The sequence below is a fragment of the Corythoichthys intestinalis genome, chromosome 18 (genome assembly GCF_030265065.1).
Source record: "Corythoichthys intestinalis isolate RoL2023-P3 chromosome 18, ASM3026506v1, whole genome shotgun sequence".
In the NCBI taxonomy this organism is placed as follows: domain Eukaryota; kingdom Metazoa; phylum Chordata; class Actinopteri; order Syngnathiformes; family Syngnathidae; genus Corythoichthys; species Corythoichthys intestinalis.
The window spans coordinates 24687570-24714698 of NC_080412.1; the positions used below are offsets into that span (position 1 = coordinate 24687570).

Here is a 27129-nt window from a genome sequence, read left to right on the forward strand (position 1 = left end):
CCTGACTATAAGCTGCCACTCACCAAATTTGACACGAAAACGGCCCTTGTTCATAGATAACCGCACTGGACTATTACCAGCAGCTGTCTTCGCTGTATTATGGGATATTTAGACCAAAAGATATTAAGTGGTAACACTTTATTTGACACCGGCATCATAAGACTGTCAAAAGACCAAATGAACCACCATAAAGCTTTGAACCAATTGTCTGCAAAGCATCATTGCTTCAAGAAGCTTCATTTGGCCATCACTGCTCCTTTGGGGGAGACAGTCAACCTCTGCTGCCACTTGATGTCAACATTGTTGTCGTCCAACATGCCTCCTGGTATGCATTACAGCGCTACAGATGTAAACAACAATCAAAATTCATGCTAATTATTTCTTCAGTTACTGTTCCAGTTGTTTCATTAATTGCTAGTTATGGTAATTACAGTAAATGACTGTGGCACCATATGACTGTCATAAGACCATCATAATTATAAAATTACACTACTATGAGCATTAAGGAATGCTTATGACAGATGTCATTTTGTGTCATTCGGCAAATCTCACTTTTGAATGGATGTAAAAGATCCAAACTGGACATGAATGGAGTTAGTGACACCTATTAATCCAAATAAATCAACAAATAAGCTGCACTGGACTGCAGGGCTTGGTTCAAAATGAGGGGAAAAAGTAGCGATTTATAGTCCGAAAATTACTGTAACACATTTTAGAGCTGTAATTGCAATACCTTGATATTTTGTCTTAATGTTATCGTAGCGTCAGAATATCATACTGGCACATGCCTAGTTGTGACCTTCATTTGTGTTGCATTGAATAAGGTGTGTCCAAACTTTTGGCCTGTACTGTGCATATTTGAGCAGTATTTTCTGGATAAATCTGTTTTCTGTCACAAAAGTTTGAATCTACAGTGGCGGGGAGTGTCAGGCAATTTCAAGATAAGGTTAGTCGGATTAATTTACAACAGAGGTAAGCACGCACTTATGTCTGACTAGCTAATGTTAGCAGGTAACATCATAAAACGATCTCTACTGAAACATAACATTAGCGGCTAACATTATGAAATAGCATCTACTGGATGACTTCTTCTAAAATGCCTAATGCACAGATGGTCACAAATAAGGTTGCCAACTACCCTGAAAAAAAAGAAGGGTAGAGCTGGCTAGCCCAATAACCGTCACCCTTGAATCATTGTTTTGTGCATAATTTTTAATTCAAATGTAATATTATGATAATTTTACTGAAACATGAATTAGGTACATATTTGAGTGATAGAAGCACATGAAAAAAATAATCGTTATCAGCAATGTATTTTTAATACAAAAAGAAAACTAAGATAAAATTAACATCTGTCCTGCTAAATTTAAAACTATATATTTTAACCCTTGAAATCCTGAGCCTATTTTTGCTCAGAGGTATATATACGTAGTTTTTTTTTTTTTTTTTAACAATTTAAGTGCATTCAAAGTCCCCTCAGCAATAACCATTTCGCAAATGATCACTCCAAATATAATGTGGAAATAGAAATGAAACTGACAGAATACAAAAATATCATACACTTACTGAAAATAAACTACACAGAGAAGAACAAGAAAACAAATGATCATCATTTTCAACATGTTTTTTTTCCTCAAGCTTCACTCAAACCTCTTATCTCTCACACGCTTATATTGTCCTCAGTTATCATCATGGTAAGCGACAGTACCTCAACCAATGAGATGAGTGGAATTTTGTATTGTCATTTTTCCGTCAGCTTATTGGTCAAAAATGCAAGAGAGGCGTGGGAATGCGTTTCCCTGCATATTCTTGTAAAGCAACTTACCAGTATTCACTCGTTCTCCAAATAAGATACTATTTTCGAGTTTCATGATAATACGGGACAAAGCGCGTCCCTTGAAAACTCAATACTTGACGTGTAATTTTGTTTCTGAATACGGGACGATTCAGTTTTTCAAAGGAAGGTTGGCAACCCTAGTCACAAAGCGATATCTACCACATGCAGCTCTTTGATCCCTCTGATGCGGCTCAGTTTTTGATTAAAAAATATTGTGTCGCTTACGAGCTTTAACAAAGGAATTTAGCTTCCTCTAAGTAAGTAGAACAAGTCAGGCTCACTTTCTTTGTATCCTTTTTAACAGAGCACTCATGCACGTAGTCACGGTGGACACTTTCACGTGGCACCGTGACTTTACATAGTCGGTGAATTCATGACCTGTGTGAGTGTTCTGTAAATAGACGTGCACAAAATATGAGCCCAACTTCTTTTGTCTGTTAAAGCAAAGCTAAATTCCTTTGATAAATCTCGTAAGCACCACGTTCTGTGTGTGCGTATATACTATATGTGTGTTACATATATATAGTCATGTGAAAAAACTAGGACAACCTATGGAAGCCTGTGTTTCTAACATATTTGGGCATATGGATATTTAATATCAACTTTAACAATCTTGAGAGATTCAAGTAATTGAACAATTAAACCAACAATTAAAACTGAACTTTTTTATATAACTTTCTGTAAAATGTAACTTTAAATAAATGCACTTTCTGTTGAGGAATAAATTAGGACACCCCCACATTCAATCCCACTTAAAATGGCTAAAATCACACACTCGGGTATCACATCATGTGCACATGATTAGAACATCATTACCCAGTGTTTTGAAGGAGGCTTGCTTTATTTAAACCTCACATTTAGTTTGGTGTGCCCCTGACTGTTGAAGTGAGAGAAAACACCATGGTGAGGTCAAAGGAGTTGTCTGAAGCCTTCAGAACGAAGAGTGTAAATGGTAAGGGATTTCAAAAGATCTCAAAAGAATATAAATTCAGCCATTCCACTGTCTGGAAAATAGTCTACAAGTGAATGACATTTAAAACAACTGCCAACATGCCCAGCTCTGGCCGTCCAAGCAAATTTCCCCGATAGGAGAACGCAAGATGCTAAATTAAGTCTCCAAAAACCCTAATATATCATCACGGAACCTACAGCAGGCTCTTGCTACTGTTGATGTGAAAGTGCATGCCTCTACAATCAGAAAGAGACTTCACAAGTTTAACCTTCATATGAGGTGTGTGAGGAAAAAACATTTGCTCTCCAAGAAGTACATGAAGGCCAGACTGTAGTTTGCCAGAGTGAATGTAGACAAAGACCAAGACTTCTGGAATAATGGTCTTTGGACAGATTAATCTAAAATTGAATTATTTGGACACTAGAACAGAGGATATGTTTGGCGTTAACCCCATACAGCATTCCAGGAAAAGAACCTCATACCAACTGCATGGAGGTGGAATTGTCATAGTTTGGGAATGCTTTGCTAAAGTAGGACCTGGCCAGCGCACCATCATAGAATCCACCACGAATTCTATCGTGCATCAAAGAGTGCTTGAAGAACATGTGAGATCATCTGTGAAAAATTTGAAGCTGAAATAAAACTGGACCCCGCAACATGAAAATTACCCAAAACATACCAGTAAAACAACCAAAGACTGGCTAAAAAGGAAGAAATGTAGAGTCCTGGAATGACCGAGTTAAAGCCCAGATCTTGTGACTTGAAACAAGGTGTACATGCAAGAAACCCCTCAAACATCTCACAGCTGAAAGTATTCTGCGTTGAGGAGTAGGGCAAACTTTCTTCAGACCGATGTCAAAGACTCGTAGATGTCTACAAAAAGCGTCTCACTGAAGTTATTTCAGCCAAAGTGGGTAATACTAGCTGTTAGGTGGTAGGGTGTCCTAACTTTTTCCTCAGTTAGAATATGCATTTTTGTTGATATAATTTGTTTAATGAAAAAAAGCTATGTTAATTTTTGTTGTTTAAAATTACGTTTTTTTTTTAAACCTCCCGGTTAAAAAGGTTACCGAATCCTCGGATAAGAGCTGGGATTAAAGCTGGTTCGAAACAGCTCTTGAGTGTTAAAGGTTGCCGACCCCGATTTTGAATTTTTTGACCTTCGGATACTATACTCGTCAGTCATGAGAGACCAATTGTCAATTTTGATTTTTTTTGGAGAACGTGTTTGAAAGTCAATTTGTGCCACCATGTATGACCTTGAGGGTGCCATTGAATGAGTGGCAGCAGTCTGCATCTTCCGACTATCGAGAAAGAGGACGATTAGGGATGGGGAGGATCTTAGAGTGGGGACATTAAACCCAGCAGGAAGGGATGAATATGATTAGTTCAAGGAAGAAGGCTGACAGCTTAGAGATCATCTTAATGTTGTGGCACTACATACAGTAGGAGTCCATGTATTAAGGAGTATACAACAGTTACTGTAGCAACTTGGCAGCATTAATTTTCCCCAAAAGTGCTAACTAGAACATGTTTCTGTCAATTACACTATAACATTTTAGACAGCATTTAAAGCATTACAATATAAAGCCAACAGCTTTTCTGGCAAATTGCAACTGAAAATGTATGGGTTATATTGAATGCAACAAAAACTCATTAGATCCAAAAATTCATTATTGGTGTAAAAGATGCAAGTGCATTGGTACATGTTTTTTTTTTCCCTCTACCATCCGCTTTCTTAAAACTCACACAGGTTTTGTCACAGTTTGTGTTCGTATTAGGAAGAAGACATGCAAATATGCATTATCAACTCGCATTTGGGCAGGTTACTTGCATAATATGTGATGTCAAATTAGCCCTTTTTACACACATATGCAGGGAAATTCCTGTGTAAGGTGACGCGGGATTTACTCGGGTCATTATTTTCATGCATGTAGAGACGTCCCGAGAATGACGCTGGTTGGACACTTTCACAGGCTTGTCCCATGCTGCCCACTGCCGCGCTCTGTGCGGGGAGGGCTGCTGGCATGATTTTATAACCCGGCATTACGTCATTTTTGGTCGGCATCAGCAGTCACGATGTTGGTAAAATTGTGTTTCATATTGTGTTGTATTACTGATCCCCGTCAACCTACTGTCACGGACCCATTGTGTTATTCCCCCTTTTCCACGATCACGTGTATTTTTGTTTGTATTTAATAAACTCTTGAATGCGCTGTTCGTTTACCCTTTGTTTTCGTCTTACTGCGAAGAAAGAGGAAGTGACGATCGGCCCGGTATGACATTTACGTCATCAGCCATCGTGCTGTGACCCAGGAATTTAACGCCTGCTTTCACGCACACCGCTTCCCGAGAAAGTCAAGGAAATTATACGAAGACGCGACCTGTGAAATATTCGCGTAATCTCCGTGTCAGTCGACCCGTAAAATTGTGTTCACATACAACTGTTGCACGGTTAAATCCCACGATTTTCCTGGTGTTTCAGCGTGTATAAAAGGGGCTATTGTCTTCCATTTCAAATCTGCTGAGTTCAGATAGCATAGACTTGCAAAAAAAATTGAAACTTACTGACAAAACCGCATGGAAGAAGAATGTTTAGTACCACGTCATACACTCAATTTGTTTGTTATGCTTAAACCAGTTGGGGGAAAAAGGACATTTAGTATTATTATTATTAAATAAATTAAAACTGCTTGCAATTTTTTGGCAGTATGAGTGACATCAAAGGATTTAACTTCATTTGATTGCAAGCAAATTTGAAAAAAAAAAAAAAAAAAAACCTGCATGATAACACTTCAACCAGTACCCACTCCTACTTCAACCTATGTATGAAACAGTTCTAAGCATTGGAAAATGAGTAGCGGGCCTCTTCAATAAAAATGTAAATTGAGATTTTTATTCAAACTTGGAGGAGACCATGTTGTTTTTCGCAGCCCTTTTAATTTTTTTCTTAGTCTTTTGGACAAAAATACTTATTAGTTTTAATCATATTTTAGCCATCTCAAAATGTGTTTGTTTTCGTCTAGATATAAAACCAGATATACTACATATACAGTATACTACATATAAAGTTTGAATATAAGACTAAATGGGGATTATTTATGTCTGTAATTTGCGTCCGCTTTTTGGAAATCTAAATATGATCACCTGGGAATGACGATGAGCCAGCATGTGTAGTCATTTGTTTTGATGCCCCTTCGGGTCAGTTTGCTCGATCATCTCGGACTGCAAATTAGTGCGCATGTGTGATACTTGAACTAGCTCAATGGATAAAGGCAGTCTCAACGTGCGCGCCAAAAAAACAGATATGACAAAAAATTGCAATTGTGCATTAATACCTGTAGTATGAACCTAGCCATATTGTAGCGTCTACACGGACAACACCGACTTGATGATTATCCACACTTAGCAGGAAAAACAGTACATTATTTTCATTGATATTTACACACCTGGACGCCACGAACTGTATGTAAAAATAGTTGTCCGAGAGTTTAAGAGTATACTCGGTGTGAGCATTATCTTAATGCTAATGCTACGAGTTACATTTACTGTGCAATAATCACTCAGCACGGACATTTAAAGGCTAAAGCAATATCACATATTCTCTTTGGCCAAGAAAACAAATCTTACCGTGTGTGCAAGCCTACATGTAGACTAGGCCTGAACGATATTGGAAAAAACTATTGTTGCGATTTTTTGGGGGGTTTGCGATATATTGCGATATTATATTGCGATATTAATATATATATATATATATATATATATATATATATATATATATATTTTTTTTTTTTTTTTTTTTTTTTAAATGTTCACTAGATGACTTGAATAGCTGTTTGGAAAGACTTTGGATGACTCACCATCACCACACTGTACAGTGATCCCTCGTTTTTTGCGGTTAATGCAGACCAGAACCCGCCGCGATAAGTGAAAAACCGCGAAGTAGCACCCCTCCCCATTTTTTGGGGGGGGTGTTTGTTTTTCATGCTCAATGTTTTTTTCAGATTTAGCATTGGAAAGAGATACATATAAAACATGTTTTTTTCCTCACTTTTCCCCCCAAAGTGATTTAAAAAATGTTTTTAAGCACTTCAAATGTCATAATTATGATCAGTTTTAAACATAACTGTCCAACCAAATCATTTTTGAACAAGAATAAAGTACTGTAGTAGATAAATGCGTGGCTTTATTAAATGTTTCTGTTTATCTCCCTTAGCTGTGACCGTTGGAGTGACATGTAAAACTCCTCATGATCACTTCTGGCATTTATATGTCTCCAACGTCTCCACACACACACACACACACACACACACACACACATTCATTCCAGAGCGGCTTCCTTACAGAAACAGTTTAACAAGTTAAACGATGATTGACAGATGCACGTATGAAGTCTTTGGCCAGATCAAAGCCATCGTTAAATTTAATAAACAAGTGCCGCAGTGACTGAGAGGAACAAAGGGCTGGGAGAGGGAGGGTGTGAGGCTGTGAGCAGAGCAGAAAGCAAGACGTATGTGGATTAAAAAAAATAAAAACTATCGCACGTGCTTGCGATGGGACTATCGCGCACGCGGACATCGCGATGGCGATGTTTAAACGATATATCGTTCAGGCTTAATGTACACTGGAGACGACACACTGGTGAGTCGGGAAAAGGGGGTGGCGCAACATGTCACGAGTGACACAACAAGACACTACTACGATGCAGGCTTATTATATATAAAATGTCATACATTGTGAACACGTGACGGACACTATGGCGCATTATCGTTATGTTTTAATCTCCCAAAAACATTTTTTTAGCTCATTAGCGTCTCGTCATCATCATGAAAAAAGTGTTCATTGACAAAATATTTTCGTTAGCGTCATCGTTGATGACACACACAGGGGAAGACACTTATTTCTAACTGACAATATTTGGTAAATTGTTTCAATATTTACCTTATGTGCCTTTGTAATTGTTGTTCTTGCATTTGGACTGCAGTTCTGTGGACCCATTTGTTATGAAAACAGCTATTTGCACAAGCGACACAAAGAGGTGAAATAAGATGGCTGTTGACATTGCAGGGCAAATTAAAGTCCTGGGGTTAAAAGGGATTGTGGGTCAGATGACTAGACGCTGCTTCCCATGCGCTTGCAGCAATCTATTCGAGCTTCTGAAAAATACAAACGCATACACACACACACCCATACACACAGCGTTCATTCTCTTCCCTTCCTTCCCTACCACTTTCCTCCATTTGCCTCAAAGGTGGGGCTATTGCATCGTTATGACATTCAGTACTAGAATGTTGACACACTTGCAAAGGCTCAAATGTGATCTCTCCAGATTAAAATACTACTTCAGAGTGCTAGAATGTTAGAAAATATATAAAGAAAACATAAAAAATGTGTCATTTGAAACATAACAATTTGAATTAAATCATGCATGTTTTAAGATTTGCGTTGCTACCGATCGGTGGCGGCTACAGTATTTCAAAACAAAATCAATTTGGGGCTTTTACAACCAGCTGTGTCTGCAGCACTATTACTCTCTCTGATGGAAAAACAGTCAATTGAAAACAACAGCAACTAGCCACGTCAAGCAATACGGCAGTGTGCATTAGCACTACGGTAAATCTGCACACAAGCACGCGCAGCTTTTTGTTAATCACCTTTATTTTCATCAGGGAGTGCAAAAACAGAGTTTCATTCATGTATTCATGTTGCTTTCTAGTTTAACCTTGCATATATTTGTCTCTTGTTCTGCCTCTGGACAGTGTGTCTAAGACAGCCTGTTGGAGGTTGAGCAAACACCGACAGGCAAAACACACATCAACGTATTCAGAGCGCTTAGTGCCCTGGATTAATCAAATTATAATTTAATCATCTGATCAAACAGTAATTAGCATAATCACTTCTGGGCTCGGCCTGATAGAGCGGGGACTGAAGCGGAATGGCACTGGGGGCTAACAACACTTAAATGCAACATTTGCCAGAATGTTGGAAAATGTGACACGTTTTCGGGCCATAAAAGCAAGCCGGATTCTAAATGTTAATTAGCATAATTTCGCTAGGCCTTTGGAATATCTCAACATCAGACATATGGAAGCAAATTCTGATTTGATCGGGTGTTACTGCTTGTTGCATGTTTGTGTTGTTGTGTTGTTGTTTTACTGTTTACAAACAAAACCTATTGTGTATTTTTAGGAATATTTTAATTCATACAAAACAGCCCAGTTTAAAAAAAGATTTCAAGAAAAAAAAAATGTCTACAAATGTACCAAGGAAACTCAACGGCTAAAGAACTGCAAGCAAATTTCCGGCTGTTTAGACAAACAATAAATATTGGCCAGCCTTCACAACAGCCTAAGTGCCTAAAAAAATGTTTTTTCTGCATGGTGAACCAGAATGAATTGATATGAATCTGTAAGCATAACACAAGCTGACTCCATATGAGCCTTCTTCCCCGCTCTTCCTCCTCTTTCTGCCTCGCTACACATCATCATCTCCTTAAGCATTGCAGTTGGGGTTAAATGAAACCTTTAACAGTTCAATGTGCACCCATTAGCATATGCTTGAGTCTACTCTCATCTTGACAGCCAAGCGAAAGTCTAAGCATACACCGAAGAGAAATGCAAAAATGCTGATATCTGATGGCAAAACTAGGCGTGATTTGCAAGTTAAGGAAGAATAATTGAAACTAGAAACTGCAATTTCTGGAGAAATTTGCTGTGGTAGATACCATGGGCGTAGATTTGCATAGGGACGGTAGGGACATGACACCAACAACTTTTAAGCAACGTTATTTGCATTTTATAATTCAGTTATATAGCATCAGTTATATAGGGGATTTAGATTGTCTTCCCATATGTTGTATGGATAGAATTGACTCTAGCATTATTAAGTGCATTACTTTCATTATGTTAGGCTGACATTTACCCCTTTTCACTTGCTGAATGTTCCAGTCCATTTTTTTTTTTTTTTTTGATTGGCTGATGACATGAACCCCCCCCCCCCCAAACACACACACACATACACGCCCTCACAGCATCCTCTACTCCCTTTGAAGACGAGGAATATTAGAATTTTTTTCCAGCCAGAAGCAGCAACCACTGTAAGTGATGTAAAAAGACGTAAAAAGTTGTGGAGGTGGAACACACCACTAATTTTGTTACCTAAAATCCGACCTGCATCAGAGTTAGCATAACATTAAACTGTATGAATTTGCTAACCTGCAAAATGCGAGTAGGAAGCTGCTTAGAGAGAAGTGTCCTTTAGAATGTTTTCTACTGTTAACATTATTTAAACTGTGAGAAATGTAGTGAACCGAGGTTTACCGCCTTCTCTCCAGTTTTCATTTTTATTTTATTTATGTGGTCTTAAAGCAGCCCAAATGAGCTTTCATTTTTTTGAGTTAGGTTGTGTTTGTGGACAAAAGCAGTACTGTTTTACCTGAAGGAAGGTTGCATTTTTTAATTTTTGGTATTCCCTAACTAAGATGTTTTCTTCAGTTGTATTTAATTTCTTTATTTAGACGGACAATGTTGAGTAGTCTCAAGACAATTGTTTAATTTTTGCATTCCTGGATAGTTAAGAGATTATTGTGTATGTTAATTCTCAAATTCTGTTCAAATATTGCTATTTAAATTTGCTAAACAAACAAACAAAAAAATCGAGACATTTATTTTCAAAATGTTTTCAAAACAAAGGTTTGAATTGAACGATGTATCACTTGAACTAATACATATGAAAGTTAGTATGAGTCAATACAGGTTTATTTAGCATTGATCATTTAGCCTATCACTTACTGTAATTAGGTTCATATTCGTGAGAAATGTAGCCCTGGCCCAGTTCACTCAATCTGTTTGGTCTTAGTTTTTAATGTCCCATCCCCATCAAAAAGTGTACATGCAGGTTATGCTGTTATATCGTCCCTACCAATGTTGAGACCAAACTTACGCCCTTGGTAGATACAGATCTATCAGGTCACTTCATGTTGATTTGGGGACATCTTGGGGACACGTCCTGTTGATATCAGCTCATTTCCTGTTGATTTGGGGATATTTTGGGGACACATCCTGTTGATAGCAGGTAACTTCCTTTGAATTTGGGGACATTTCGGGGACACGTCCAGTTGATGTCAGGTCACTTCCTGTTGATTTGGGGACATGTCGGGGACACGTCCTTTTGATATCAGGTCACAAAATGTCGATGGGCTGTAATGGTAAAAGGTCAAAAAACACAAGAACCTATGTTTTCCTGCCATTGAGAATGAACAGGAAATTTGGACGTACATGGCATCCCATTAGAAATGAATAGGACCGTTTTTGGCAAATTTTTGGGGAACCGTACATTTGTTGCCAAAATCTGTATACAGTGGTACCTCCACATATGAAGTTCATTCATTTCAGGACCTTGTTTGTAAGTCGAAATGGTCGTATGTCGAGCAGGATTGTCCCATAAGAATACATTATAATTCCATTAATTCGTTCCACAGCCCAAAAACCTACAATAAATCCTTAATAAATACTGCTGTTACTATTGCAAATAGCAATTCAAATAAATTATGAATCAAAATAATAATAATAATTATAATAATATAATAATAGTAATAATAATAATAATAATACCTGTAACAATGTAAGGAATCGGGTTATAATGTGGCGGACTTTTTTTGCTGTATCTGAACGCATCACAGGGCTGAGCAAGAGTTTACTTTCTGTTTTGATGCTGGCGTCCGCTGCTGTTGCACAAGTTGATGGAATAAATGATTAGAAACCTGACAAAGCTGGCGATTTCTTTGGCGATGTTACCACAATTTGTCACCTTAAATTAGAAAGACTGGCGAACGGAGAAGGACCGGAAGGACCGCCGGCCGAGATCGGCATTCTACGGCCCAATTGTCGACACATTTCATGGATGCACACACACTATGCTTATATTTTGCTATCATTTACACCTTCATTTCAATGGTAAGCATCACCTTTTCTTTTTTTTTTTTGTCCACCTGCCCTAATCTTTTTGAATCCAGTGTTGATTTCTCTCACAAGAAAATTAGCCGTGCGTCGGTCTTCCGGTGTTGTGCCGAAAAATAGCCGCCCCGCGTGAAATGTCCCCCCCTATTTTTCGGCACAACACCGGCAAAACAAAGAAACTGCGGCGCTGTCAAAATCGTCGCATTTCGAGCATGTCGTCGGATGTAGAAACAATTGGCGATTCAAATTTTACGTCGGATATCGAAAAGATAGTGTGTCAAAGCGATCGTATGTCGAGGTACCGCCGTACAACTTTTATGCCCCTTACCGTCCTGGAATTTTTGATGGGAAAATTATACAATTTGGTCAAAAATTGTCAGACAAGTAGTGTTTTAAATATGTTTTTGTTTTTTTTCAAAAAAATCATGTTCACAGGCGAACAGAAAATTTTGGGGAGTCGTTCCAAAAATTGCCTGCCTCGTGCGAAAATTCCAGTCATTTTGACCGTTTCAATGGTGACGGTCGGTCAAACGGTTTGGGCTGTGCGGTGCGCCGAAGAAACACCATTTAAAAAAAAAAAAAAAAAAAAGGAATTTTACTATAGGGCCTTTGCCTTGCATAGCCCATAAAATAAAAATTATCAACTGAGTTTGTCTATTTTCTGCATGAGGAAATTAGAACCTCATGAAAAAAAGAAAGAAATTCTGTATTTTATGTGTTCATGATAATGAAAAGTAAGGAAAACAAAATTCCGCAATTGTCATATTGATTAGTATGCTTGCGAATACCTACAACGTTGTGAATGCAGCCAATCATGTCGCATCCGCGAGCGGTGTGAATTCGGGGATATACAGAATACATCCAATACCGTGCCTAGCAGTTTCAGAGATAATTCAAGAGTCTAATTGGGGTGTGGTACTGTAATGTAAAGATTGCCTAGTCTGTGCATACTGTATATATGTCACTTGGACAGTTCTTAATAAAGGGGTTAATTAACTGTTAGTTGGCTACACCTCCAGTTGTCTTGTAAACAGTGTTGGGCACGTTACTTTAAAAAAGTAATTATTAACATTACTCATTACTTCTTCCAAAAAGTAACTGAGTTAGTAACTGAATTACTCTATAGTAAAAGTAACTAGTTACCAGGGAAAGTAACTATTTCCGTTACTTTAAAAAGAACTTGTTGTATGTCAAAGAATTTGAAATTTTCTGAGCAGTATTCGAGTCAGTGGAATAGTGGAAGAACAGACAGGTAGTTAACTTGTTAGGTGCTTCAGCAGATTTGAATTGCTTACCACAGATGTCGACAAAAGCTTTGCCCCAGGACATAAATTATACATTACATGCAGGTTCTTTCCTTTAATTTTGACAAACTTGAAATAGTGTCTATATCTCCACCTCTTAATGGACAATTTTTCTTCTGACTGCTCTGCCATCCCGACCCTGTTCATCTGTTTTCCGTGTGTGTGTGTGACTGTGTGTTTGCTGCACGCGTTGTTCCGGTTTCCTTGTGAAATCACCGGCTCTGATTGGCTTACCACGACACATGACTCTAACCCTCAGCCAATCACAATCACTTCCATCGCATCTCTCGAGGGGCTGCATTCAGGTAGGCTAGTTTCCCGACAATTCACGTCACCTTCAAAGCGTCTGCCGTCCTCAAGATGGAAGCAGAATTATTGCTGGCTGACAGTGGGAGATGGGAACGAGGCTAGCATCAGGTGTAGCAAACACAGAAACGTTACCAAACTTTGGAAAGCATTGTCTAATTGGATGAGCAGGGACAAACAGCTTGGAGTCAGAAGTACGTGCGCTATTCTCGAACCTGAACGCACCCCAAGTCTTGGAGCAGAGAGTCGACTCGACACGGCTGGTAGTTTCTTCAATTTATTCAGAGTAAGTAACGCACCGCTTTTGACCGTCAGTAATGGTAACGGCGTTGTAACGGCGGAAAAAGTAATTAGTTAGATTACCCCGTTACTGAAAAAATAACGCCGTTACTCCCAACACTGCTTGTAAATGGTACCTGTTGACACAAAATGACTTCATATGCTCTATGTTTTTCATTGAGAGGTTAATTCTTAAAAAGATTTGCTTCTCATGGCCATATCATCAGGGATTATTAACTCAAGTCATCCTGGAAGAGGGAGCCCTTCCATCCGTCTATTTTTTCCCCTCAGACCTTTATCCTTTTTTCCCTTTGCCCGTTGGGGATGTCATCATTGATTTTTATCTCTAAATGATCATTGTTGCCTATTTGCATTTAATCATTTAACATTTTAATGTAAATTTTCTGTCTGTGAAAACCTTTGGGATCTGTAGGTGATTTAAAGCTAGCTATATTGATATACATGACCTGACTGTGGTAAGCACATGGATATGTTCTTTATCCAAATGTTAAATATTGACTGTTGCGGAGCGATGTAAATTTGCTCACTTTCCTCCCTGAGAGCTGATGAAAATTTAAACATTGATTAGTCAGTAGGAAATATTAAGCATATTCCTTGCTTCAAAGTGAATATTATGTATGTTTCGAGACTGGCTTCATTTGAGGAATTGCGTCTCTCAGAGACTACCTAAGCTAATGGAAATCCTTCTCAGAGGGTGAAAGGATCCATTAGCTGATTTAAAAAAAAACTTCAAAGTAGAGTTAAAGATCAAAAGCATGTGAGTGAACAATATCTACCTGCAGTACATCACCGATGAAATGAGCTTTAACATTTGTGAATGGTCCCAAGATTAAGAAAGCAAAATACATTGTACATATTTTTTCACAGTTTAAAGGGCCGTTTACACAGTGACTTTCTGAGAATACGAAAAATTTCAAATTTGCATTTACACGGGCCCGTCTCCATTCGAACAGTGTTGCAATTCTGCATGAAAACGATGTAGTATTCATGCCAAGCCCTCGGGGGCAGTGCAGATTTACAAGGTGACAGTGAATGATGCACTTTGACCCCACCAAGCTCCTCAACCCGGAAAAAAATATGCCCGCCCACTCGAGGCAATGGCATTTTTCTTTTGTTCAAAAAGGCACAAAAATCGAAACATTCAACATATTTAATTTAAAAATATTATTAAAACAGTAAATTAAAGCCGACATTCCATCATATTTGCCGTTTTTAATGTTTAGTAGCCCCGCTGCGCATGCCCAATGTGACGTGTACGACTGCTGACGTTATCGGCGCGCTCTCGCGCCGTGGGAGCCTTTGATATGCATGCAGAGAAAGCACCCCTCAATCCCCTGCAATCGAATTCTTCCACTTTGGAGGCAGGACTCAGAGTTTTTCGTCTTCGCCGACACCATATGGACGCGATGCCATTCCGCTACTCAGTCATTGCGTCTTTGTGTCGCAGAGTCGCCATGTAAACTGCCCCTAAAACAGTTCTTATATAACTTAAGGGCCGTTTATATGGTAACGCTCCAAGAATATGACAAATTTCATGTTTACATTTGCATGGTTCCGTCTCCATTCGAACGATGTCGCAATTTGCGCATGACAACGATGCAGTATTTATGCTAGGCCCTAGGGGGCAGTGGAGTTTTTACAAGCCAATGGTGCACTTCCTTGACAACAACCTCCTCAGCCTGGAAGAAACATACCCAGCCACTTGAAGCAATGGTGTCCACGTGGTTTCCCCTTTTGCTTCAAAAGGCACAAAAACGCGAATATAATTTATATTTACATTTTAAAAAATTATAAAAACAGTAAATTAAAGCCGATCTTGTTTGCCAGTGGCGTAAAAGTATTTTGGTACTGTACTCTAGTACATTTTTGTGTATCTGTACTTGAGTACAAATAGGAAGTCGTACTTTTTACTTTTGCTTCACTACATTTTACAGCAGGTATTGTTAGTTTTTCCTTCACTGCTTTTCAAATTGTCACCTGCGTTACACATTACTGTTGTTTTCTTTTTTACTCATTGTGAACTGATAGCTTCGTTTTCATGCCTCCAGCGCAATTGATAAACCCTGTGCAACTATACCGTAACTAAACACGAGAGGCAGCAAAAAGAGTAAAGGAAACATTAGGCAGGTGAACAAGATATTTACCAATAAAAACTACCACACTCTTATACAGCAGCTGGCAGTATGCCCCTAATAGTTGCTTGAAATCTGCCATTAAGCTAGGTTTTGGAGTTTTTGAACTTGTTAAGTTTCTGTTTACAGGGCAGTCAGTTTTAGTGCTTGTTTTGTTCCATTGTGTACAGTTTTAAATAAAACTGAGCAGTCAATGAATTTTCTGGTTCTTTCTTTGAATATTGACTTGTATGTATGTATGTATGTGTTTATGTATGTATGTGCAGTACATGCCAAAAGTTTGGACACACCTTCTCATTCGTGCGTTTTCTTTATTTTCATGTTTATTTACATTACATATTCTCACTGAAGGTAATAAAACTATGAACACATGTAGAATTATGTACTGAGCAAAAAAAGATACAAGAATATTATATGTTTTTAGTTATTGCATCTTTAAAATAGCCACCCTTTGCTCTGATGACTTTTTTTTTGACACTCTTGCCATTATCTTGATGAGCTTAGTTAGATGAGCTGAGTCACCCAAAATGTTTTTTGACTTAACTGGTATGCATTTTCAGGGTTCATTAGTGGAATTTATTGCATTATCAACGGGGTTGGGACCTTCATATGTGTTGCATTGAATGAGGTGTGTCAAAAACCTTAGGCCTGTACTGTATGTATGTATGTATGTATATACATATATTAGGGCTGTCAAACGATTCAAACCTTTAATCGAGTTAATCACAGCTTTAAAATTATTTAATCGTAATTAATTGCAACTCAAGCCATCTCTAAAATATGCCATATTTTTCTGTAAATTATTGTTGGAATGAAAAGATGAGACACAAGATGAATATATACATTCAGCATACTGTACATAAGTGCTGTATTTGTTTATTATAACATTAAATCCACAAGATGGCATTAACATTATTAACATTCCTTCTGTTAAAGGGATCCACAGATAGAAAAACTTGTAGTTCTTAAAAGATAAGTGTTAGTACAACTTATAGTAATTTTATATTAAAACCCCTCTTAATGTTTTCATTTTAATGAAATTTGTAAAATTTTCAATCAAAAAATAAACTAGTAGCTCGCCATTGTTGACATTGCCGAGCGTCACCTGCCGTTCTTCCACAGTCTTTAACTACCTAAGGTAGTGATTGAAATACACCACAAGGTGTGAATGGCGAGTTAAATTACTTAGATATCAAGCCAATGAGTGTGTTTTGTCCCTCGACTGACGCCGTAGTTCCCTGTTTACTGGTACTTCATGGTCATTTGAGTGCTGGCTTCACAACGTACAAGACCTCTGATAGTTTGTATATTGTGGCTAAATATTGCCATACAGTGTATTTGTTGAGCTCAACGAAATGTTTGAATAGAGTTTGATTAACGTCTGAGTAAGTATATTTGTGTATTTTGCATAGCTATTTCTTTTTGTAAACATTTTTTTGAGAGATAGCACAACAAAAATCATATTCCTTTCACTAAATGATATTTATGTTTGTTGTGAAGGAGTTGCCGAAACCTATGCCAATAAACAGCGCGGTCCAATGAACGCTTGTGTCCACTCGCCTTTCTCTGCCTCTTTGCTCTCAAAATTTAAAAGAAATTAATCACCGCAAGTACTTTTGTACATTTACTTTTTTCTTAGATACTTGTACTTTTAATTAAGTAATTCTTCTCACCTGTATCTTTTCTTCGGTAAAAAAACCAAAAAGTTTGTACAGTACTTCATCCATCACTGATGTTTGCTGTTTTGAAAGTTTACTACCAGCGACTGCGCATGTTCAAAGTGACGTGTGCGAGTGCTGACGTCATTGAAGCGAGAGCGGTCTATTCTTATGGTTGTGGAGCAATCGAATTGTTACGCTTTGGAGGCCGGAATCAAAGGTTTGTGTCTTCGTCTTACGTTTTCGCCGTCACCGTGTCAAGGCAAGGCTATTCCGCAACACACTTGTTGCGTCTTGGTGTCGCAGTGTCACCATGTAAACGGCCCCTAAGAAAGCAAAATACATTGTACATATTTTTCACAGTTTAAAATAGTTCTTACCTAACTTAGAATGTCTGTGATGTGCTTTTGTAAAAATGCCCCAATGATGAATGAGTACATTTTATTTCAGCTTGATCAGCAAACAGCTACTTGTTCTCAAATTATCCAGAATATGAAGTGTCTAGTGAGGCCCCATACAATAAATTGCACCATGAGCAGTATTTAAAATTTCACTTGTGTAGGCAGCACTTATCAATAAACTTGCCAATTACCAGTTTCATGAGCATATCGTATCAACTGCGCCTGTATTCTGATTCTGTAAACTGGTAACACACATCACATGGTCAACATAATCATGTCGAAAGTCATTATGATCAACTGATTAGTTAATTATAGCATTGCAAAAACAGCCTCACTGGTAAATCAGGACATTTTGAAAACACATTCCTTTCATAGTGGCCTACATTGTGTTGACTGGTCTGTTGATGTTAATGGGCAACTGAGGAGATGGCTTGTTGCTGCGACTGTGTCAGCTCGTCCTAACTCTATGTGAAGTGACAGAGTACACCAAAAGACCCCGCACCACACAGACCTCTTTTCCTACTGGCCTTAATGCGACCTCTACTACATAGCGTTGTTTTGTCTGATTATAATTGGGTTAAAACTGTACCATGATGTCAACCTTGGACTTGTCAAATAGGCAAGATTGTGCAATAACTCTTAATCCTTTATTTTGTGATATTTGAGTCTCTTGGGAACATTCTATCTCCTGGCAAACAACTCAACAGGATATGCTGAACATGGCTGTCAATAGTATGTTTGAAGCAAATTTGTAATAGGGACTTGAGACATATTGGTACGTAAGCACAAAACCTAGCCTGTTAGCTAGTTAGACTAGAGTGGCTGTATGTCCCGCATTAAGAATTGGTTTATTTGTCATTACACAGGTGCAATGAAATTTCAGCCTGACCGAGACAATTACAACATTACATATTACATGGGTTTTAGGCCGAACCACCTGCCAGTTCGCTATATAAAGTGCTCCAGAAAGTGTGAAAAGAAACAATATGAAGAGGGTGGGGGGAAAAAAACTCCTGACCTTTCACTCCCCTTCAAATGGAATAAGAATGACAGGACAGTCATGAATTTAAATATCTCGTCCTGCATTCTGCGCAGCGTCGGGCAGGACACTTACGCTAGGTTCATACTGAAGGTCTTAATGCACAATTCAGATTTTTTTGGTCATATCTGTATTTTTGGCGTGCCCGTTCATACTGCCTTTGTCATAGATCCCTTTCAAGTATTAAGCATGCGCACTAATTCGCAGTCCGACACGCGCTAAGCAAACTGACCAGCAGGCGCAGAAGCATCAAAACAAATAACCACGCACTGTGCGTACATGACGCACAGATAAGTCTAAAGGCCGAGTTATGCTTCCGTGTCAGACCCGCGCCGTCAATGAAGACCCAATTTACGACCCTGCGCCGTAGCCTGACGTGCTCCTACTGAATTTTCTAACCCTAGCATCACGTCGACGCATATGACGTGGCGGAAATGGACTGTGATTGGTCCGCTCAGACTGTTGTTTCCAGTTCAACGCGAAATCACTGCCATTATCAAACATGATTTTGATACACGCAAAAATGGACCAAGCCGACGAGAGTATCAAAGAAGAGCAAGTACGACAACTTCTACAATGTCTCGTCAAGATATTTTGAAGATTGCCAAATTTCAAGCAATTCGTGGGAGGAGATTGCTGAAAATACAGGGCTGGAGATCAGCCAGCGATTGAATAAAAAAATGGAAGGACCACCGAGACGAGTGTGTGTGTGTTCGGAATCGAATGGCCACACGAAGCGGTGACCCAGTCGGCCAAAGACTGCCAGCTTTTTATCACTTCATGTCGTATTTTTGGTTGGTGCACTTCATCATTTATAGTGTACATATGTTTGCTGTGAGTCTGACTTATTTACGTGTCACACCTCCAGTATGTGAAGAATAAAGCACAAGTTTGATGTCAAGTGTTGTTTTGATGTTTAATTTTCCACAACAGACAGTTCACTCAAATATATCATCACTGATTGAGAGTGCCGCGGTGCTTTTATGATAATGTTAACATTAAGGCTTCAAATGCAGTTTGGGAAGTTACATAGCCGCCAGAAATCTGCTATGGCTTCCCACTGGCTGGTTGTAGGACACGGCAAACAAATCGGCCTGGAAGGCTTTGCAGACCTCGGACAAAACTCTGGACGCAGTGCTCGACGCCAGTTTGAAGCTAGCCGCCACAGCTTGCTGATTTCCACCCGAGGCTAGAACTACAGGCCGCCTCGGAAAAGTCTTCTGCATCATCTGCGCCTCAACATTTGTATGATCAACATTTATTCAATGTTGATGAGCTGAAGATTTACATTCAAGCGTTCCATCTCGCATTGTTTATTTTTTCTCCGTTAAACTAGACTAGAGGAAGTCAACAAGCATGCCCCAAAACCGTACAAACATAACGCCACACCCTTTAAGTGGCTTGGCGGTGAATTACAGAGCAACGCATTCCTCACCAGAGAACTATCGATTGCTCATTGACGCCGTAATCACCTCGCCGTTACCGCAACGCAGGAGCATAACTCAGGCTTTATGTGTGTGCGTCAGTTTGCTCCGACTCGGACATGTAAGCAATACTGAAATATTGCTCATTTGGTGCACAGTCAGAAACCGAGCATTATCAGGCTTATCCTTTCTTCATTGTAATTTTTTATGACTGTGGTCAAGACCGCCTCCTGCGTAGTAGGCGCTAACGCTAGTGAACAGCTACATCGCTGCAGTCTTGCGTGCCGCTCTGGCCCTTTCCTGATGTAATTGCTGCATGAATTCTGGTTTAAGAGACTTGACAGTTCAGACCGCCGCAACATTCCGGAAAAATGTGGCCCAGATCGGATTTAACCACATACGAAAGTGACCCAGATCGGATTTCAAATGGTCCACTTCTATGCGACTTAAGGCTACGTTCATACTGCAGGTCTTAAAGATTTTTATGTGTTTTTCTGACTCGCGAGAGGCATTAACTTGACTTTCTGAATGGGATAAGTCACATAGGGACCATTTCAAATTCGATCTAGGTCACTTTCGTATGTGGTTTTAAATTAGATTTTTGCCGCATTTTTCAAAATGTGGTGGCGCTCCGAACTCTCAAGTCTCCCAAACCGGAATTAATGCAGCATTTACGTCAGCAAACAGTGAGAGGACAGGGTGACGTATATGTTAGGGTTGGGAATCTCTGGCATGAAGCCGATTCAATATGTATCTAAATACACAGGTTACGATTCGATTAAAAAACGATACATATTTAAGGCCAAGTGATTCGATATGTTTCGATACAGTTTAAGAACGATACAGTTCGATACAGAGTGAAAACGATACGATAGTAAACATTTGTTGTGTGTGTTTGTACAGTATTTTAAACATATAAAAAAAAATTAAAGATTAAATTAAGCAACAAAATTTCATACCAATGTTATGTTTTATTTCTTTATGAAAAAAAAAATAAAGCTTACTATATGACCGTCATTTTGTTGGATGGGATTGATAATAAAATAAAACTCCAGTGACAGACAACAAGAAAGTGCAGTAATTTAATTACTGTATTTCCTGGTGTTTTGAACACAATAGGTAAGTAATTTAAGTGCAAACTTTCAACGTAAACATCTTACAGGCAAAAAATATTAATTATATGCAGCAGCTCTAGAAAATAATGAATTAAACCTGCTAGTGTTATCATAAATAATAAATTATGCTTTACCACTGGTATAACTGGGGGAATAAAAAACAAACAAAACAAACAAAAAAAAAACAGACAGGTCTATAATCGTTACTTTAACCTTGTACACAGCAAAGTCATTCACTTATGCCTATGCTTCCACATTTTTTTATTCCTCATCACTGTCTATATCTTTTTGAAAGGGCAGATTTTTCTTGAGGAAGATCAACTAATCCACATCTTCATGTTTAAGTAGACTGCGTTTCGTGGAAACAATATGCCGCCCTTTCCACCATTGTATTGGGTTATTTTTCAGGGTTAAAAACTCACGATCTCTGTACTGCTTCACACTTCACACTAGCTCTGTCCCATGCGAACAGACCTGCCTGCCTTCGTCACTTCAAAGTCTGACTTTTGTTTTCTGGGGTGCGTTGAAAATCAATCGCTGCACATCGCTGGCGTGGTGCGCGAACTGTCCATTGTTTTAGCATGTTGCTTCGTTGCCACTACTAGTTTCGTTTTGGGCTGTGAAGAAAACGCTACGGAGCGTATGTTACAGTGGTTTTGTTAGCTCTCGCGTTGTTATGACACGCCTGTGACGATCGGGTAATGACGGCGCGACTACTAGCGGTTCTGCCGAAATGAATGGGAAGTTGAGGCAACCACGACGGCGGTCACAATCTGAGTGCGCTGTGTGGTGAATGACACAAGCGCAGCATGTGAAGTAAAAGCTAAATTATTATCATATTAAGCAATGAATTGAACTAGGCATTAGAAGCCAATTCTTGTGCTCGCGATAGCCGAATTCTATCTCTACTATCGGTTCATTGAATATTTAATGGCTAATTACTGTCGAATGGTAACTTTACTATCGATACATCTGTATCTCTCACCTGTAAAACCGGATATCTGGTCGTATCGGTTCATCGTTCTCAAGCTTAGTATATGTGTGCATCATGCACGCACGCCCCAAAGGGAGCATGTAAACATTTCGTGCCCCCTGAACTCTCTGCCATCACTGTAAATAGTATCATCGGAATTAAGAAAAAGAAAAAATTGCAACCAAAGTTAAAATACAACTCAAGATACATCTTTTGACCGTATGATACTGAAAAATGAAACTTAATGAAGTCAATAAATGATAATAAGTTTAAATTGATTAGCAACATTGACTCATAAGGACAACATGCCAAACAGTTTGACCTAAAAAACAGAAATTAATAGAACAAAGACGACAGTGTCACTGGACAGAGGGACAGTTTTTCTTTTTGCTGCAGGCAGTATCAGCTACTTTGCTTTGGCGTGGGGTTATTTTGCACTGAGCAACTTGGTATGCAACCTTATATGATGCTAACTGTGCTCGCTGGTTTACTGATGTAACACTGACAAAGCCGGGTGATTGTTAGCAATATTCGGGATGTTTTCGCTGAAAAAAAAATCAAGCAGCTCATCAATATGATTGGGGTCTAATGTCTTCAAGAGACTTCTAATTGATTTTGCTTCCTGCTTTCCACTGCAGACATTTTTAAACAGAGTAAACACGCTGGTCTTTCCTCATCTGCCACTGTAATAAAGATCAAAGCCGAAAGCTACATACGCTTCTTCATACTTCCTCGTCTCAGCTCTTCATATCTCCAGCGCTCTTTGCTCTGTGCTCGTTTGGTTCAAAAATGCTGCGCACACTCTGAATATGAGAGCGTCACTGCCACCCCCTGAGTGGATGTGCAATTACACTTTATTCCATTCCAGCAAAAAATGATGTCCCAACCCCAGCATCGCTCCATGCCCCCATGGGTGGACGCGTCCCACTCTTTGAGAAGTACTGGCCTAAACCATGATTATGGTATATCATTGATAAATTGCCTTGTGATTAGGCATGTGTTGGTATGATATTCTGACGGTATGATCACCTTAAGCTAAAATATCACAGTTTTACAGTATCACGGTATTGCAATGCTCTAGAATGTGTTACTTTGAGATATCTGGGTTTAAAAAAATAAATTCAATTGAACAGGATTTCTATTTTTCAAAACATTAGGAAATTGGAACATCAGAATAATGTTAAGTTCAAATAAAATTAAAAAATATATATACCTGAAATATTCTAAATAAAATCAAAATAAATGCTGTCTTCTAGGTGAGCCTAAACCCACAACCCAACATTATTACCATCAGAACAAAAATAATTGAATTATTTTCCATAATAACCACATGTGTATTAATTGGTTATTAATCGTATCATGTTTACATTGTATACACACTCTTTCTAAACACAGACAGTTGCCAGAGAGAAAAAAAAAACATGTTTTACCACCACTAGACACACTAAACACGCTGGAGTTAACTCTCGTACCTGGTGGGAACTTTTCATGACAGTGTTTACTAACCTTTAAGTCTGTATAAATGCGAAATAATATTGGAGGTATTTCCTCTTCGGCAGCCACCCTTCGCACACATGTTTTACATGTCGGCTGGCCCTCCTCCTTTTAAGCCCCAGCCGTCTAACTTTTCTATCGCCAAAGTATTGCCATAACAGCGATTTCGTTTTCTTCGATGGGGGAAAAAGTTCACGAGTTTCACCTCCTCCAACCGACTCACTGACACTGAGAAACAACCGGTGGGTGAGGATTGAGGCTTACAGCTGTAAGCGAAAAATTTCTCCATGCATTTTTTGGGACATAAAAAACAGCTAATACCTTAGGGATGGTATGACTGAAAATTGTTGCGGTTTTGAAACCTTGACATTTTCATACCACGGTATACCTTGAAACCGGAAATCAACACATGTCTACTTGTGATGAACAACTTGTCTTAGATTCACTGAATTGTTATCATGTATGCTGCTGTCTGGCTGGGATAGACTCCAGCACTCCTGCAACCCATGCGAGGATAAGATGTACAGAAAATATATGTTGTTATGTAGAAAATACGCTTTGATTTTTCTTTCCTTAATAAATGCCACAAAGTGTCCATCTATTATGTGTTGAGAAAATGGAATTGATATCAATAAAATGTAGAATAATGAGCTAAATAGGCGTTGGTCAGTGTAACAAATTTAACATGTTAAATTTTAACATTGCGTCTAGGCCTGCACAATATTATCGTTTGAACATCACCATCGCAATGTGCGCCTTGCGCAATAGTCCCATCGCAGGACGTGCGATTGTTTTTTTGTTGTTTTAATGTGAGCTTTTGGTTTTCTTCATAAAAGCAGCAATTGTGCAGTGACATGGCTTTGTGGATCACTTTTATATACACCAATATTCATCATTCACAGATAAACCCCCTTAGCCTGGATTAAACGGTATTATATGAATGCTACGGATGTCCCGATTGCATATTTTTGCGTCGGAGTCACACGATTTTGAGAATCTGCTGATAGAGGGTCCTGATCCGATACCGAAAATGTTTTATTTTTTGCTTTGATGCTGACGCTGCCGAGAACAGCCTCTTGCTTATGCAAGTTGAGTTGGCACAGCACACTTCAGACTGTTTACCAAGCATAACAATGATTAACACATTTGTGCCTTTGATCGTAGAACTACGAGGCATTTCTGGCCAGATCAAAGCTACAAACCTGTCAATCATAGTTAACTTTAAGAACCAAACGCCAGCTGCAGTGGTGACCAAGAAAAACTGTTTGGACGCAGGACGGAGTGTGAAAGGCTGTATGAGCATGAAGCAGAAAAACATAAATATATCATTTTTAATTTTAAAAAACCCTATCCTTTTCACCTGATTCAGATTCTCTGAAAAATGACGCGATCGGCCCGATTTCCGATCATGTGATCGGATCGGGACATCTCTAATGAATACTATGTGGTCATAATGAGACTGCCAAAGTGTTTCCAAACAGACCTATTCAAGTCTGGTGAAAATTCTTCTAGTGTTAATATCGCAATATATTTTGCAAACCACCCCCCCCCCAAAAAAAATCGCAATGTCAGTTTTTTTCCAATATCATTCAGCCCTAATTGCATCCTACTCGCTGCTGTCAATGTGTGTGTGTGTGTGTGGGGGGGGGGGGGGGGGGGGCATGCAATCGCACCTTAGTATAAGTCACAAGCCCACCAAACTATGAAAATCATTTTCATCCTGAGCTGATCTTAAAAAGGGACAGTTGAAGTGCATCATTGCTGTATTTGCCCAGCTTATTAGCGCACCATTGAACATGTATCATATTTCACCCCGAGGCTCAGCTGAGCAAAAAGAACACTATATTCCATATACCCAATTTCACCCCTTTGTAAATAGAAAACAGTACAGATTTCTAAAAACTCTTGATGGGTACAGTTTCAAGAGCAATTTAAAGCCTTTCAAGCACCATTTAATACAACTCCATAACGTCAGTATTTTTACACTCAATGACAGTGAATATTTCATCACTGGCAAATGTGGCCACAAATGGGCAATTCAGAGCAAAATGGAGTTTGCACAGTAGGCAATATTCATAAATGACCACTTCAATGCCGAGATGCAAATAGGTGGGTTGAAACTGCCAATACTTCAAGTGTATCTCCTACAAACAGGCATTGCAAATGCCAGTAAGTAACATTTATCGTGATTCATTCCAACATGCAATGCCTTTCTCATATCTAGAAAAGATGTATTTGGGAAGCATTTCCAGGGTCACCTGAACACAGTGCAGTATTAAGGGAGCCCCAAACCCACACTGCAGCAGCACTCATTAAAGCAGGTCTCCATAGAGACAACCTCAGCATCCTGCACGAGAGCTCTGCCTTAAAAGCCTGTATTTCTGTTCATCCAAAAAGAAGAGAGGACATCCTAACACGAGCATTACTGAGATCAGTTCTAATGGAAGACGCACAGATCTTTTGTTGTCTTATATCAATAACAACGGCCCTTTTATTCAGCCTGAATTCAGCTAAGCTAAGCTCGACAACAACAACAACAAAAAGGCAAAAATAATTTTGTTCAACAAAACCTATACAAACAGTATAAATGCAATCTGAATCAATGAATCAGAGTAAAATGTCACGGCCGAGTTTTTCATCGCGAATGTCGCAGCCTCCTGTCCAAGTGATGCTGCTGCTGCCATTCAAAGTTTCCATGTAGATGTCTCGAGCAGCAGCCATTTTGCAACGCTTACGCCTGGACCAACGATCGGAAAAAAAAAGCAAAGCAATACATCACGCTCAGCAAACAGAAATCTTAAATGTGAAAGACTTCAAATGGTCATCGGTGTCGTGACCATATCTGTCAGAAATTGCTTCGCTTCCAGTTAGAATTGAGTCTTTGGTGCAACACAGTATTTACTCCCTTCTCCCCGAAGAATAACAACCGCCTACAATTTTGCTTTCCTAGAACATGCTTCACCTTAAATTCCTCTCCGCACCGCTCCCAAAACACATTTTAAGTGTCCCAATGTTCTTTTAAAGACAATTACTCCCCCCACCACCATGCTTTCATTGCAATTCCTACCCTAAAGCCCCTTGTCCTCCTCATTGCCCCCCTTCTTCACACACCCTCGGTGGATTCGCCATTAAATAAAATCCTTCACCCACAGCCACCCAAAACCACAATTGCTGGTTGTCAATCCTACATGATTGAAGGGACTGACTTTTTATGAAAAAAAAAGTCAAATTTCATTT

General features: G+C 39.0%; 1 protein-coding gene across 4 annotated transcripts in view; it reads right to left on the bottom strand.

The window, feature by feature from the left end:
* Nucleotides 1–27129, bottom strand: part of dscama (Down syndrome cell adhesion molecule a) — a 200470-nt gene that overhangs the window by 171422 nt on the left and 1919 nt on the right. The window lies entirely within an intron of this gene.